This window comes from Somniosus microcephalus, chromosome 1 (genome assembly GCF_052327205.1).
Source record: "Somniosus microcephalus isolate GS21.2 chromosome 1, FLI_Smic_1.0, whole genome shotgun sequence".
Lineage (NCBI taxonomy): Eukaryota > Metazoa > Chordata > Chondrichthyes > Squaliformes > Somniosidae > Somniosus > Somniosus microcephalus.
Window position 1 is genome coordinate 46,500,262 of NC_140987.1, and position 15,005 is coordinate 46,515,266.

Below are 15,005 nucleotides of genomic sequence, written 5' to 3' on the forward strand. Positions count from 1 at the left end.
CGTCATGTTACAGGAGCAATCAGATGAATGAACACACAACCTATTGCTTACTCGTGTTGATTAAAACGAAGATTCACCAGACTGATACCTGGGATGGCAGGAATGATCTATGAGGAGAGATTGGGTCGATTGGGCTTATACTCGCTGGAGTTTTGGGCTTATACTCGCTGGAGTTTAGAAGGATGAGAGGGGATCTCACTGAAACTTATAAAATTCTAACAGGACTAGACAGACTAGATGCAGGAAGGATGTTCCCGATGGCAGGGGAGCCCAGAACCAGGGGTCACAGTCTAAAGATAAGGGGTAAGCCATTTAGGACAGAGATGAGGAGGAATTTCTTCACCCAGAGAGTGGTGAACCTGTGGAATTCTCTACCACAGAAGGCAGTTGAGGCCAATTCATTAAATATATTCAAGAAGGAGTTAGATATATTTCTTAAGGCTAAAGGGATCAAGGGAAATGGCGAGAAGGCAGGGACAGGGTACTGAGTTTGGATGATCAGCCATGATCTCATTGAATGGCGGAGCAGGCTCGAGGGGCCAAATGGCCTACTCCTGCTCCTATCTTCTATGTTTCTATGTAAAGGAGGATGTTAGCCAGGAACTGGGAGAACTGTTTTTTTTTAAATAGTGTCTTCAAATACTTTGGGGTCGATTTTCATTGACCCGTGGAGTCGGGATTGGAGGCATGCGAGGGGTTAAAGTCCTGAATTCGGGTGTCCCGACAACATCCCGCCCCCAACCCGCCTCCATGTAAGTTTCAAAGGAGGCGGGTAGCCGCCCTGCACTGGGACCCGCCTACCCAAGGTGGGAAGGAATTAGTGCCAATTAACTGCCTGTTAACAGGTAGTTAACATGCAGTTTTTAGCCTAAACCCTATTTTAAAGCTTGAAGTGTGGGATTCCCGATGGCCCCAAACCACGCCAAGTTAGAGGAGTCGGGCCATCGGATTGAAGGACTTGGAGGGGTCAAGTTGTCGGTGTTCAGGTGAGTGATGGGTGCATGAGTGCAAAGGTAAGTGTGTTTGGTGTGTCTAAAGTGTGTAAAGAAGTTTAAATTACCTGTACTTACCTTTTCAGCCTTCCTTCCTCAAGGTTTCGGGAGTCTATCATCTAACCAGCACAGAAAGCAGAATGGCTGCGATCTGTCAAAAGTGACAGCCTGCAGCTTTCTGTGCTGGTGAGATTTCTAACTGAGTCTGTGTAGAAGGACTCAGGTTAGAAGTAAGACTGTCAGTGTTTGGCAGCTTCAAACAGCTGTGAAAAACTGATATTTCATCTGTCAAAACATCTTGACCGATGAACTTTCAGTCTGTGATGTCACCTGTTGCCGGGTGGCCCTTAATTGGCAATCAAGGTCAATCAAGTTAAAATCGCATGGATTGGTCGCATCTCGATGGAGGCAGGACTACAACCCCGAAAGTTGTAGTCCCACCTCCTTCCCGACTTCTGAATGAAAATCGCCTCGTTTACTTCCATCTGAACAGGCAGATAAGGCTTTGGTTTCATGTCTCGTTTGAAGCACACGAACTTGCCAGGCTTCACATCATCCCCGGAAAAAGGTATGGAGAAAGTGTGACCATCTCAACATTTTTAACAGTTAAAAATGTTATGATACGGTCTGGTGTACTGCAATAAAGTACATCATTCTCCCATAATAATTACAGGACTGAATTTCCTTGTTGTTTTCGGCATATTTTAGGTGTATAATTGGGGCAAATAAAGCTATTGGCAGGAAAATCAGGCAGAAGCCATTTTCATGGTTTTCCACAACTAAATTACTTTCCGCGACTTGCCTCGCACGATCTGTTCACTTCCTCCCAAATGTCCTCATTTAAATATATGAATGGCCTGGATAAACAGAAGAATGACGCCTTCAGTAATTATTTGCACAATATTAGATTTGCAAATGGATGTTGTAAATATTTCATTCATGCCAATAAAAAAGGAACTGCAATTGACTGACTGCCTATTATTCTTTTGTTTTTAAATCTGGGATCCAACATACAGTACATGAGTTAGTTGAAGCTGCAGAATCCTGCGGTGAGAATGGGGTTTTCAGGCATAAACTGGGTGCAAAACATACCAATTTAGCAGTGGGATGGCCTGCACCCAATCTGCGCTGACGTTGGTCCCACTGCAAAATTCGTGGGTCCCATTTTTTTAGGTGTCCTTGGCGGACGCCTAAAACAAGTGTCGGGGCCCTTGAATATGTAATATAAAAAAAAAGGCCTGCTGCCTGTTGAGGACCCCTTTTCGAAATTTGTTGCCAAAGAGCGGGGCAGGTTGTCGAGGTCGGTCCTGCTCAGGCTTCCCCCAATGACAGCTAGGTGGATAAGCATTCCTGTGGAATTGGAGGAGCAGGGTCTAGAACGAGGGGTCACAGTCTCAAGATATGGGGTAGGACATTTAGGACTGAGATGAGGAGAAATTTCTTCACTCAGAGGGTGGTGAACCTGTGGAATTCTCTACCACAGATGGCTGTGGAGGCCAAGTCACTGAATATATTTAAGAAGGAGATAGATAGATTTCTAGACACAAAAGGCATCAAGGGGTATGGGGAGAGCGCGGGAATATGGTATTGAGATAAAGGATCAGCCATGATCATGTTGAATGGCAGAGCAGACTCGAAGGGCCGAATGGCCTACTCCTGCTAATATTTTTCTATGTTTCTATGTGTTCCCCTGACTCCACAGGAGTTGCGCATCTAGCCCTTCCCCCACCCCCGTAGCCTGTACCAACCCCCTCTCCCAGGACCTACTTGAGGGCCTGTCACTTTCTACAGTTTGCTGCAAGGGTGGAAATGGTGAAGTATTTGTTCACAATAATTATGCCAACATTTTAAGTTGAAAAAAATGTAGCACCATAATTTCTGTAGGATATAATCTGCAGCTCCGCTAGCCAATCCCCCAGGGCTTGTTTCTAGTCCTCGAGTATTGTACATATGAACAGGTTGTATTAAAGGGATTAATGTGCTTCAACGTGGCTGTTTGCAAGGATTTAAAAGAAATTGCGATTTGACAATCTGATGAGCTACTTCACAAACTATGTACAGTACTACACGTAAAAGTTATGTTTGGTGGAAAGCAAGAACCAAACAGCAAAATAATGGTCGTGTGACCACCTAAGAGTACTTGGTGCAAAGACTTCACTGCTGTGGTACTGGGCTCTTTAGACAGACGTGCTACAAATTACAAATAAGATAATCCCCCAAAAGAAAGATGAAAGATAAGTTATGACCTTCAGAGCAATATGATAAATATCAGTGTGAAGAGGCCAACCTGAAAATTACAAGTGATCCTCTCTTGATTGTTCACTACTGAGTTCTACACACCAGAAATGTTCCAGGTTCAGTCGATGCCCATGGAACTGTACCTTAGCAAATATCAGTACCTTCAAAAGAGATGGGGATGGAGATGAAAGCAAAGATCGCAAAATTAAATTCAAGAAGTATTTTTCTACTACAGGCAACTCTTTTTTATCCAGCACCGACGGGACCGGCGTGGTGCCGGTTTATCAATAAATCCGGATTACAGAGAGGTACAGTAAAAGGTATGAGAGCCCCGTACACGGCCACGGATCCAAGTGTCCCTGTTGCATAGCAACAGGTGCAGGAACCCCGGCCACAGATCCAGGCATCCCTGTTGCATAACAACAGGTGCAGGAACCCCAGTTACACGGCCACAGATCCAGGAACGGCCACTAATATGAAGTAAAACTTACCTGAACCTACTCCTGAATTTTGCCGGTTAATAGAGAGTTTCCTGTATTTTGTAGGTCAGGAACAAGGGGATGGAACTACTTTTTATATGATGTAGTGGCTATTTTATCTCACCAGTAGAAATGGGATTTTTTATATTTCTATTGGCATCTTTTCACATAAGAAAAGTTTTAGTTAGTCTGCAATGTTATGGCAGACCGCAAGCAAAGACATGAATTCAACTCGTTCAGTACATCCAAGAAGGCCCAGCATAACTCAACGATTTGCTGCAAGTCACAGTAGGAACTTTGCATTAGGGGACAGAGTGGGAATGTCAATTTAAATCAACTGTCCATTAATGGTGTAAATTATAGAGTAAACTGCTCTCACTTGTGCTGTAGAACTGCACCCTTATGTAAGAGACTTAGGTTGGAGAGTACAGATAAAATGCACTCAAGGGAAGAGGAAAAAAGGCTATAATCATGCAAAAAAAAAATAGAAATGGAACAAAGAAAGAAAAGGGAAACAGGAATATAATGACATGAAAAATAAGGTCAGCAACTAAAAAATACAGAACTTTGAAAAATAAATGTTACAAAAAGGACTTTATATACATTAAGAATGTGTTGGAGGAGAGCTGGGGAGAAATAGTATAAAGACCACAATACCAGGAGAGAAAATTTAACAAAATAGAGAGAAGCATGAGTAGATTTTTGATATGCCACCTTGGCATAAAACTGGCGTTGCGGATTGGCTGCCCGTGATAGAAACCACAGCGACAGTTTTACGCCTGGGTAGCGTGTTGAAATTCTGTTCTGTAATATAATTAAAATGGGAAACAAAGCAAGAGAAGTTACAAAGAGAGAAAGCACAGGGACCTGTCCTTTAGCGGCCTTCAGGAAAAAATAAAAGCAATGGGCCAGAATTTACTGTGGTTCGGCATCTAACGGTATCTGCTGTTCATTAAACTTGCCCTTGCACGTTTAGGATTTTAAATTTGTTGCGCAGCAAGTTGCTGAAAGTGCGAGCTGATAACATTGCAGTGAGGGAAACCGGGCATCTGGGACCTGAGTGAACAGGGTAAGCACCGAGGCCCTGGCGTCTGCTCTCTCAGGTGGATGTAAAAGATCCCATGGCACTATTTCGAAGAAGAGCAGGGGAGTTATCCCCGGTGTTCTGGCCAATGTTTATCCCACAATCAACATCACTAAAAACAGATGATCTGGTCATTATTGCTTTGCTGTTTGTGGGAGCTTGCTGTGCGCAAATTGGCTGCCGCGTTTCCTACCTTACAACAGTGACTACACCAAAGGTATTTCATTGGCTGTAAAGTGCTTTGGGACGTCGGGTGGTCGTGAAAGGCGTTATATAAATGCAAGTCTTTCTTTCTTTAACTGTGTATCTCCTTAAACAATCAAATGGAAGGATTGTGAAATTACAACGCAAGGACTGAGAAGGAAGTGTAAGTTAGAGTGGGTGAATTCACTGACAAATCAGGTACAGAAAGAGAAATAAAGGGAGGGAAAGAAAGATTGGACTAAGAGAGAGAGAAAAAGAGACAGAAAGGAAAAGAAAAAAAAATCAAAATTAAAAATTTTACATTTTTAAAATCTTCAACATCAATTAAAATCTGAAGGAACGAGACTCCATACGTGTAATAGTTAATTTTCAGTGCCGGAGAGGTTGACTTGTTGTAATTAACACCTATCACATCGTTAAAATGGTACTGAGACTGAAATGGACAAGACTTAACTTTCTGTGGTGAGTTTAGTTTGTATCTATCACGCAATGACAATAACGTCACACCATTCAATGCATTTCAATAGTGAGCCAATTCTCTTGTGAATGTTATTATTGAATATTTTTCCACCACCCTTTCAGGCAGTGCATTCCAGATCATAACAACTTGCTGTGTAAAAAAATTCTCTTCATCTCCCCCCTGGTTCTTTTGCCAATTACCTTAAATCTGTGTCTTCTGGATACTGACCCACCTGCCAGTGGAATCAGTTTCTCCTTATTTAATCTATCAATGCCCATCATAATTTTGAACACCTCTATTAAATCTCTATGTAACCCTCTCTGCTCTAAGGAGAACCTAAGCATTTGAACAAATGAAAAGTGAAAGAAATAGTGGTGCTTCTCTTCAGATTAGACCAGGGCCTTTCATTGCTCCATGAGTTTTGTGAACTCTGCTTAAATAGTTTTGGCAAAACAAAATCTCAACTTAGTATCAGTACACTGAATATAATGGGATTATTTATTTGTAGGTGAGAAATGGATTCCCTTCTTTATTAAGGTACTGCTCTACAGTATAACAATAATATAACTGGAGGGCACAAAAGCACTGCCAAAAGTCTGATGTTTCACTTTTCAAAATTATGCCTCAAGTATAGTAAGGGTCATAAAAGCGAGTGAGTATTTAGCAGCAGCACACATCTCATCTCAAATTGAGTTTATGTCATCATTCCACTTCTTCACTTATATGCTTCATTGATTTGCAGTCACTATTGAACTATTTTTAGTTGCTCTGTGACTGACATAACCAACAACACTGGATTGACTCTGTGTTTTCTGTCTGTTAAAAAGGGGAAAAAGAACCAGCTGGGTCGTGGCGTGTTGTAACATTGCACCCTGGACCACTGGGATACTGACTGGATCTCCCCCATGTCTTCCCATTAACTGTCGGGGTCCAATGATGTCATTCGGACCCAATCCTAGCCAATGCTCCTATAAGGAAGCACAAGTCCCCCAGAGAGGTAGGGTTAATGGTTATCCCCTCCCCTTCTCTGTTGGCCTCTTCTGTGTACAGGAAACTCTTTTTTATCCAGCACCGACGTGACTGGCGTGGTGCCGGTTGATCAAAAAAGTCCGGATTACAGAGAGATATACTTACCAAGGTACAAGAGCCCCGTACACGTCCACAGGTGCAGGAGCCCCGGTTACACGGCACTTGTGCAGGAGCCCCGGTTACACGGCCACAGATCCAGGACTCCCTGTTGCACGGCCACAGGTGCAAGAACCCCGGTTGCACGGCCACAAATCCAGGAACACCGGTTACACGGCCACTAATCTATATATATAAACCGGTATGTCTCTCTGTCTGTCTCTCTGTCCGGCTATACAATCAAAAGTTATAGAGCGTACCTGCACATATGTTATATCGAAAGAAAGCTCATCATTAGGGGACTCTTGTAGGCATATTTACTTTTTGGTCGGACAAAAATTGTTTGCACATTATACAAAAAACCTTCAAAATTCCACTCATTATCCACTCATTAGCATTGACTGACGTCAAGGTCGACCAATCCTGTGTCGTGATGATTGACCAATCCTACAGTTCAGTCACCTGATGGTTGACCAATCGGTGTGTGTGTGGGCGGGACTAACCATTCTCAGCTCAGGGATCTGGCAGCCATTGCCTCAAGCTAAAAACCCCATTGCCTCAACCTAAAAACATGCTCATCGAGGTTAGTATCTTATTTTTTTTGAAAAAGATTTACCAAAAATGTTTTATAAGTACTTTAACTTTCATCTTTGAAGGTATTAAAAGCTAGAAATGTTTAGGTTAAAAAAACAGAGCAAAACTGGCCTAGGCTTCTCCAACTGCCGACAGCCCAAATCCAGTCCCAGGCTTCCGGCCCACACATCCACCAGGCCCAAAAAAGCCCTTGAAACTGCCGACAACCCTCCAGTCCCAGGCTCCCGGCCCACACATCGACCAGGCCCAAAAAATCCCTCGCAACGCGGGGCTCCCCTGCTAGTATATAATAAAACTTACCTGAACCTACTCCTGAATTTTGCTGGTTAAGAGAGATTTCCGGCATTAGTCATGGACTGAAGTGTCACTGGCGCAGGCTTTGCACAAACACTAAGGGGTTGAGTTTCCACGTAGATTCTTCCAATCGTCCCCTGTAACTTTGGAGGAAGATCCACAGAAACCCCAGAGAGACAAAGTTATGGCAGAAGATCGGCAGAGCCCCTGGAGAAATTCAACCCCTACATTTTAGAAAATTTGGTCTCAACCATAGGCTTGAAATTCACAAAAGACTGGAGAATTCCCTTTTCTTCTGCAGTCAACAGATTGCTAGTGAAATTGTTGGAATGCTCAGCTTTGAAACGTATGATTTCATTGGAACATAGGGAAGTTCACAACTGGAAATGACCATTAGGATCTATCCGGACTTTCTTGAGGTCTGATTTTAGCCCTGTCTGCCTGGCAGGAATTGGGGTGGGGGGGGGATTAAAATTGTGGTGGGGCGCTACCTCCTGTGGTACCATCATATTCAGGCACATAAACATTTGAACTCTTGGGTTTTCAGCAGCGTTAGGGCCACCAACGCTTGAAAGTGAAGTAGTTAAATCTAAACTGTCTTTACATTGTCAAACATTCACTATAAACCCACTGACTCCCACAGCTACCTGGACTACACTTCCTGCCACCCGCTTCCTGTAAGGACTCAATTCCATTCTCCCAGTTTCTCCGTCTCTGCCGCATCTGCTCTGACGATGCCACCTTCCATACTAGTGCTTCCGATATGTCTTCCTTTTTCCTCAACTGAGGATTCCCCTCCACCATAGTTGACATGGCCCTTGCCCGTGTCCGTTCTATTTCCCGCACTTCTGCTCTCACCCCTTCCCCTCCCTCTCAGAACCACAATAGGTTCCCTTGTCCTCACCTTTCACCCTACCAGGCTCCATATTCAATGGATCATCCTCTGCCATTTCAGCCATCTCCAGTGTGATCTCACCACCAAACACATCTTCCCCTCCCCTCCCCTCCCCTTTCAGCATTCCAAAGGGACCGCTCCCTCCGCGACACCCTGGTCCACTCCTCTATCACCCCAAACACCCCTTCTATCACCACCTACACCCCTTCCCATTCCCAAGGCACCTTCCCAGCAAGCACAGGAGATGCAACACCTGCCCTTTTACCTCCTCTCTTCCCACTGTTCAGGGCCCCAAACATTCCTTCCAGGTGAAACAGTGATTTACTTATACTTCTTGCAATCTTGTATACTGCATTCGCTGCTCACGATGCGGTCTCCTTTACACTGGGGAGACCAAACGCAGATTGGGTGACCGCTTTGCGGAACACCTCCGTTCAGTCCGTAAGGGTGACTCTGAGCTTCCAGTCGCCTGTCACTTTAATTCTCTGCTCCACTCCCACTCTGACCTCACTGTCCTCGGCCTCTTACACTGTTCCAACAAAGCTCAACGTAAGCTCGAGGAACAGCACCTCATCTTTCCATTAGGCACTTTACAGCCTTCTGGACTCAACATCGAGTTCAACAATTTCAGACTATAAACTCGGCCCCTATTTAAAAAAAAAATTCTCTCACATTGCAGCTGTTGCCATTGCCATTTACACCTCTTCTAGAGTCATCTTTTGTTTCTTAACTTGTCCCAATACCATCTCCTTTTGCCTTACGTCATCATCCCTTTTGTCCTTTAATCTCTCCTGCCTTCCATCCTATCACAGACCTTCCCTTTTGTTCTCTCCTCCCTTCCTCCCTTTCCCTGCCCCTAGACTTGCTTAAAAATCTGTTGCATCTCTAACTTTTTCCAGTTCTGATGAAGGGTCATCGACCTGAAACGTTAACTCTGTTTCTCTCTCTACAGATGCTGCCTGACCTGCTGAGTATTTCCAGCATTTTCTGTTTTTACTTCAGATTTGCAGCAGCTGCAGCATTTTGCTTTTGTTTCAGGTGGAATGACCTCCTGTCCCCTGGCAAGGTCGCTCTCTCGACATCACTGTATCAAAGTGCCTTGGGTGAAAAGTTCAATAGATTCATAATGGATGGCGCAAGACAAGACATATTTTTAACTGGTTAGCTTTGTTGGCTCCTATCTGTCACCGTAGTGAGGCATTACAGCTGTAAACTTCTTGGGAGCACAATTCTGAGCAAAATAAATGAAAGCTTTTCAAATTGCTGACAAGCTTAAGGAATATACTCGGGCTGTGGCTTTGCCAGATCACTCTGATAGTGCCTCTTTACCAAATAAAAATGTAACTAAAAATTAACTTCTTGCTTTGATCAGATCTAATCTCTCTCACTTACATAGATTTACGTGGGATTTACAGAAACTGGCCATTCAGCCCCACTGGTCTGTGTCAGTGTTTATGCTCCACATGAGCTTCAACCTACCTACTTTATCTAAACCTTTTGGTCACCTTTTAGTCACCTGCCCTAATTTCTCCTTCTGTGGCTCGGTGTCACATTTTTTTGTCTTATAATACCCCTGTGAAGCACCTTGGGACGTTTTACTACGTTAAAGGCGCTATATAAATACAAGTTGTTGTTGTTGTTTCAGCATATCGGGGCTGGGAGCCCCAGAGAGGGGGCAAGGGAATGTCGTACAGTGGGGTAAAAAAATAAATGAACAATATTTCGCGTGTGAGAAGAAGTCCCATTGCTGTGATTATTAACAAGTGTTGGATGCAGTTCCTTGTTCCATTACATTCAATTGTTCAGTTCAGCAATCTTTGTATAGTCATTGAGTAACTGTCTTGATCGAAGATAAAAAGAGCTTTCTGACTGTGATTTATTTATACATGGCAGGTTAGTACAACTAGAAAAATATTGCTTTTAGTCTCACACAGAAACCTATACATAGAATAATAGCGGGAGAAATTGGTTCCTGGGTACACATCTAGAACAGCTGTTAAGCGCCTCAAATGTTAATCAGGGACCTAATGCTTGTTTAAGACCCCATTCCAAATTCAACAAAAAATGGAGAAGAACATGTGCCTCCAACGTTCCACTCAGAAATCCGGCAGCTCCTCAGTGGAGCATGGTCTTAATTATTCCCTTTAAGGGGGCATATGTCACTCAAAGGGTTAACGGTGGATAGGCAATGGCAAACATTCAAAGACCTCATGGATGAACTACAGAATTTGTTCATCCCAGTTTGGCATAAAAATAAAACAAAAAAGGTGACTCAACCGTGGCTAACGATGGAAATTAGGGATAGCATAAGATCCAAGGAGAGGACATATAAATTGGCCAGAAAAAGCAGTAATCCAGAGGATTGGGAGCAGTTTAGGATTCTACCAAGGAGGACAAAGGGATTAATTAAGAAAGGGAAAATAGAATATGAGAGTAAGCTTGCAGGGAACATAAAAACTGACTAAAAGCTTTTATAGATATGTGAAGAGAAAAAGATTGGTGAAGTCAAGCGTAGGTCCCTTGCAGTCAGAATCAGGCGAATTTAGAATGGGGAACAAAGAAATGGTTGACCAATTAAATACATATTTTGGTTCTGTCTTCACAAAGGAGGACACAAATAACCTCCCAGAAATGTCGGGGAACATAGGGTCTGATGAAAGGGAGGAACTGAAAGAAATCAGTATTTGTAGGGAAATGGTGTTAGGGAAATTGATGGGATTGAAGGCCGATAAATCCCTAGGGCCTGATAATCTACATCCTAGGGTACTTAAGGAAGTGGCCCTAGAAATAGTTGATGCATTGTTGATCATCTTCCAACATTCGATGGAATCTGGAACAGTACCCATGGATTGGAGGGTAGCTAATGTTACCCCACTATTCAAAAAAGGTGGTAGAGAGAAAAAGGGGAATTACAGACCAGTGGTAGTGGGGAAAATGCTAGAGTCCATTATAAAAGATGTAATAGCAGAGCACTTGGAAAACAGTGACAGGATCGGACAAAGTCAACATGGATTTACAAAAGGTAAATCGTGCTTGACTAATCTGGAATTTTTTGAGGATGTAACTAGTAAAATAGATAAGGGAGAACCAGTGGATGTGGTGTATTTGGACTTTCAGAAGGCTTTCGATAAGGTCCCACATGAGAGATTAGTGTGTAAAGTTAAGGCACATGTGACTGGGGGGCAAGGTATTGACTTGGATAGAGAACTGGTTGGCAGATAGAAAGCAAAGAGTTGGAATAAACGGGTCTTTTTCCGAGTGGCAGGCAGTGACTAGTGGGGTACCACAAGGATTGGTCCTTGGACCCCAGCTATTCACAATATATATTAATGATCTAGACAAGGGAACTAGATGTAATATCTCCAAATTTGCAGACGACACAAAGCTGGGTGGGCGTGGTGCTGTGAGGAGGATGCCGAGAAACTCCAGGATGATTTGGACAGGTTGGGTGATTGGGCAGAAGCATGGCAGATGCAATATAACGTGGATAAATGTGAGGTTATCCACTTTGGTGGCATAAACAGGAAGGCAGATTATTATCTGAATGGCAATAGATTGGGAAAAGGGAAAGTGCAACAAGACCTGGGTGTCCTTGTGCACCAGTCGCTGAACGTAAGCATGCTGGGGCAGCAGGTGGTTAAGAAGGCAAATGGTATGTTGGCCTTCATAGCGAGAGGGTTTGATTACAGGAACAAGGATGTCTTGCTGCAGTTGTGCAGGGCCTTGGTGAAACATAGAAACATAGAAGATAGGAGCAGGAGTAGGCCATTTGGCCCTTCGAGCCTGCTCCACCATTCAATGAGATCATGGCTGATCATTCAAATTCAGCACCCTGTCCCTGCCTTCTCCCCATATCCCTTGATCCCTTTAGCCTCAAGAAATATACCCAACTCTTTCTTGAATATATTTAATGAACTGGCCTCCACCGCCCTCTCTGGCAGAGAGTTCCACAGGTTCACCACTCTCTGGGTGAAGAAATTCCTCCTCATTTCAGTCCTAAATGTCCTACCTCTTATCCTTAGACTATGACCCCTGGTTCTGGACTCCCCGACCATCGGGAACATCCTTCCAGCATCTAGTCTGTCCAGGCCTGACAGAATTTTATAGGTTTCGATGAGATCCCCTCTCAATCTTCTAAACTCCAGTGAGTATAAGCCCAATCGACACAATCTCTCCTCATACGTCATTCCTGCCATCCCAGGTATCAGCCTGGTGAATCTTCGCTGCACTCCTTCCATGGCAAGAACGTCCTTCCTCAGATAAGGCGACCAAAACTGCACACAATACTCAAGGTGCGGTCTCACCAAGGCCCTGTACAACTGTAGCAAGACATCCTTGTTCCTGTACTCGAACCCTCTTGCTACGAAGGCCAACATACCATTTGCCTTCTTAACTGCCTGCTGCACCTGCATGCTTACCTTCAGCGACTGGTGCACAAGAACACCCAGGTCTCTTTGCACTTCCCCTTCTCCCAATCTATTGCCATTCAAATAATAATCTGCCTTCCTGTTTTTGCCACCAAAGTGGATAACCTCACATTTATCCACATTATAGTGCATTTGCCATGTTTCTGCCCAATCACATAACCTGTCCAAATTGTACTGGAGTTTCATGACATCCTCCTCGCAGCATACCCTCCCACCCAGCTTTGTGTCGTCTGCAAATTTGGAGATATTACATCCAATTCCCTCGTCCAGATCATTAATATATATTGTGAACAGCTGGGGTCCTAGGACCGATCCTTGCGGTACCCCACTAGTCACTGCCTGCCACTCGGAAAATGACCCGTTTATTCCAACTCTTTGCTTTCTGTCTGCCAACCAGTTCTCTATCCAAGTCAATACCTTGCCCCCAATCCCATGTGCCTTAATTTTGCACGCTAATCTCTTATGCGGGACCTTATCGAAAGCCTTCTGAAAGTCCAAATACACCACATCTCCCTTATCTATTTTACCAGTTACATCCTCAAAAAATTCCAGTAGATTAGTCAAGCATGATTTACCTTTTGTAAATCCATGTTGACTTTGTCCGATCCTGTCACTGCTTTCCAAGTGCTCTGCTATTACATCTTTTGTAATGGACTCTAACATTTTCCCCACTACCGATGTCAGGCTTACCGGTCTATAATTCCCCGCTTTTTCTCTGCCACCTTTTTTGAATAGTGGGGTAACATTAGCTACCCTCCAATCCATGGGTACTGTTCCAGAGTCTATCGAGTTCTGGAAGATGACCAGCAATGCATCTACTATTTCTAGGGCCACTTCCTTAAGTACCCTGGGATGTAGATTATCAGGCCCTGGGGATTTATCGGCCTGTGAGACCACATCTTGGGTATTATGTGCAGTTTTGGTCGCCTTATCTGAGGAAGGATATTCTTGCCATGGAAGGAGTTCAGCGAAGATTCACCAGGCTGATACCTGGGATGGCAAGAATGACGTATGAGGAGAGATTGGGACGATTGGGCTTGTACTTGCTGGAGTTTAGAAGAATTAGAGGGGATCTCATTGAAACTTATAAAATTCTGGCAGGACTGGACAGACTAGATGCAGGGAGGATGTTCCCGATGGTCGGGGAGTCCAGAACCAGGGGTCACAGTCTAAGGATAAGGGGTAGGCCTTTTAGGACAGAAATGAGGAGGAATTTCTTCACCCAGAGAGTGGTGAACCTGTGGAATTCTCTACCACAGAAGGCAGTAGAGGCCAGTACATTAAATATATTCAAGAAGGAGTTGGATATATTTCTTAAGGCTAAAGGGATCAAGGGGTATGGGGAGAAAGCAGGGACTGGGTACTGAACTTGGATGATCATGCATGATCGCATTGAATGGCGGAGCAGGCTCGAGGGGCCGAATGGCCTACTCCTGCTCCTATCTTCTATGTTTCTATGTGGGGGTGATGGTGGTAGAGGTGGGGGGGTGGTTGGTATGGACTGAACAACCAGCATCAGCAGGTAGGAAGATTCATGTGAGGCCGGGAGGACCATTCAGGGCCCTCCATGGCCTAACAAAAATCAGCGGCACAGCTGTTTATCCATTCCTGGATCGGCCTGCAGCTTTAAGGGTCATTGGTGAGGCCACCACTCTATGTCTTGTCCCATTGGATGGAGTGCATGCCGCACACACTCTGACTTTTGGTACTTGAAAATTGCATCCGGGCCCTACAAATGGTGCAGGACCTCGATTTAATTATTTGAATCCGCGATGACCTCCCATTTGGAAAGCTGTTCGAAAATTGAGTCGGGCGGTCCTCAGTGAGCACTCAGGCTGTCAAAAAAAAAATTGCCTGCCAACCACCCTATTTCTCTGCTCCAATGGGGCGGTTGGCAGTCAAAAATCACCTCCATAGATACGAAGTTGACTAAAGGACAGAAAAGAGAGGAGTGGTTCATGGAATCCGGTATAATGGGCACAATTTCCAAATTTATAATTGACACAACAGCTTGCATTTATACAGCGCTGTTAACATGGAATAATATCCCAAATTGCTTCACAGAGGTGTGAGGAAAAAAAACACAAGAGGCTGAGCCAATGAAAGGGAGCTTAGGAGGGGTAACCAAAGGCTTGGCCAAAGAAGAGAGTTTAAAGGAATGTCTCAAAGGTGGAGAGGGAGGTGGAGAGACAGCGCTGTTTAGGGAGGGAATT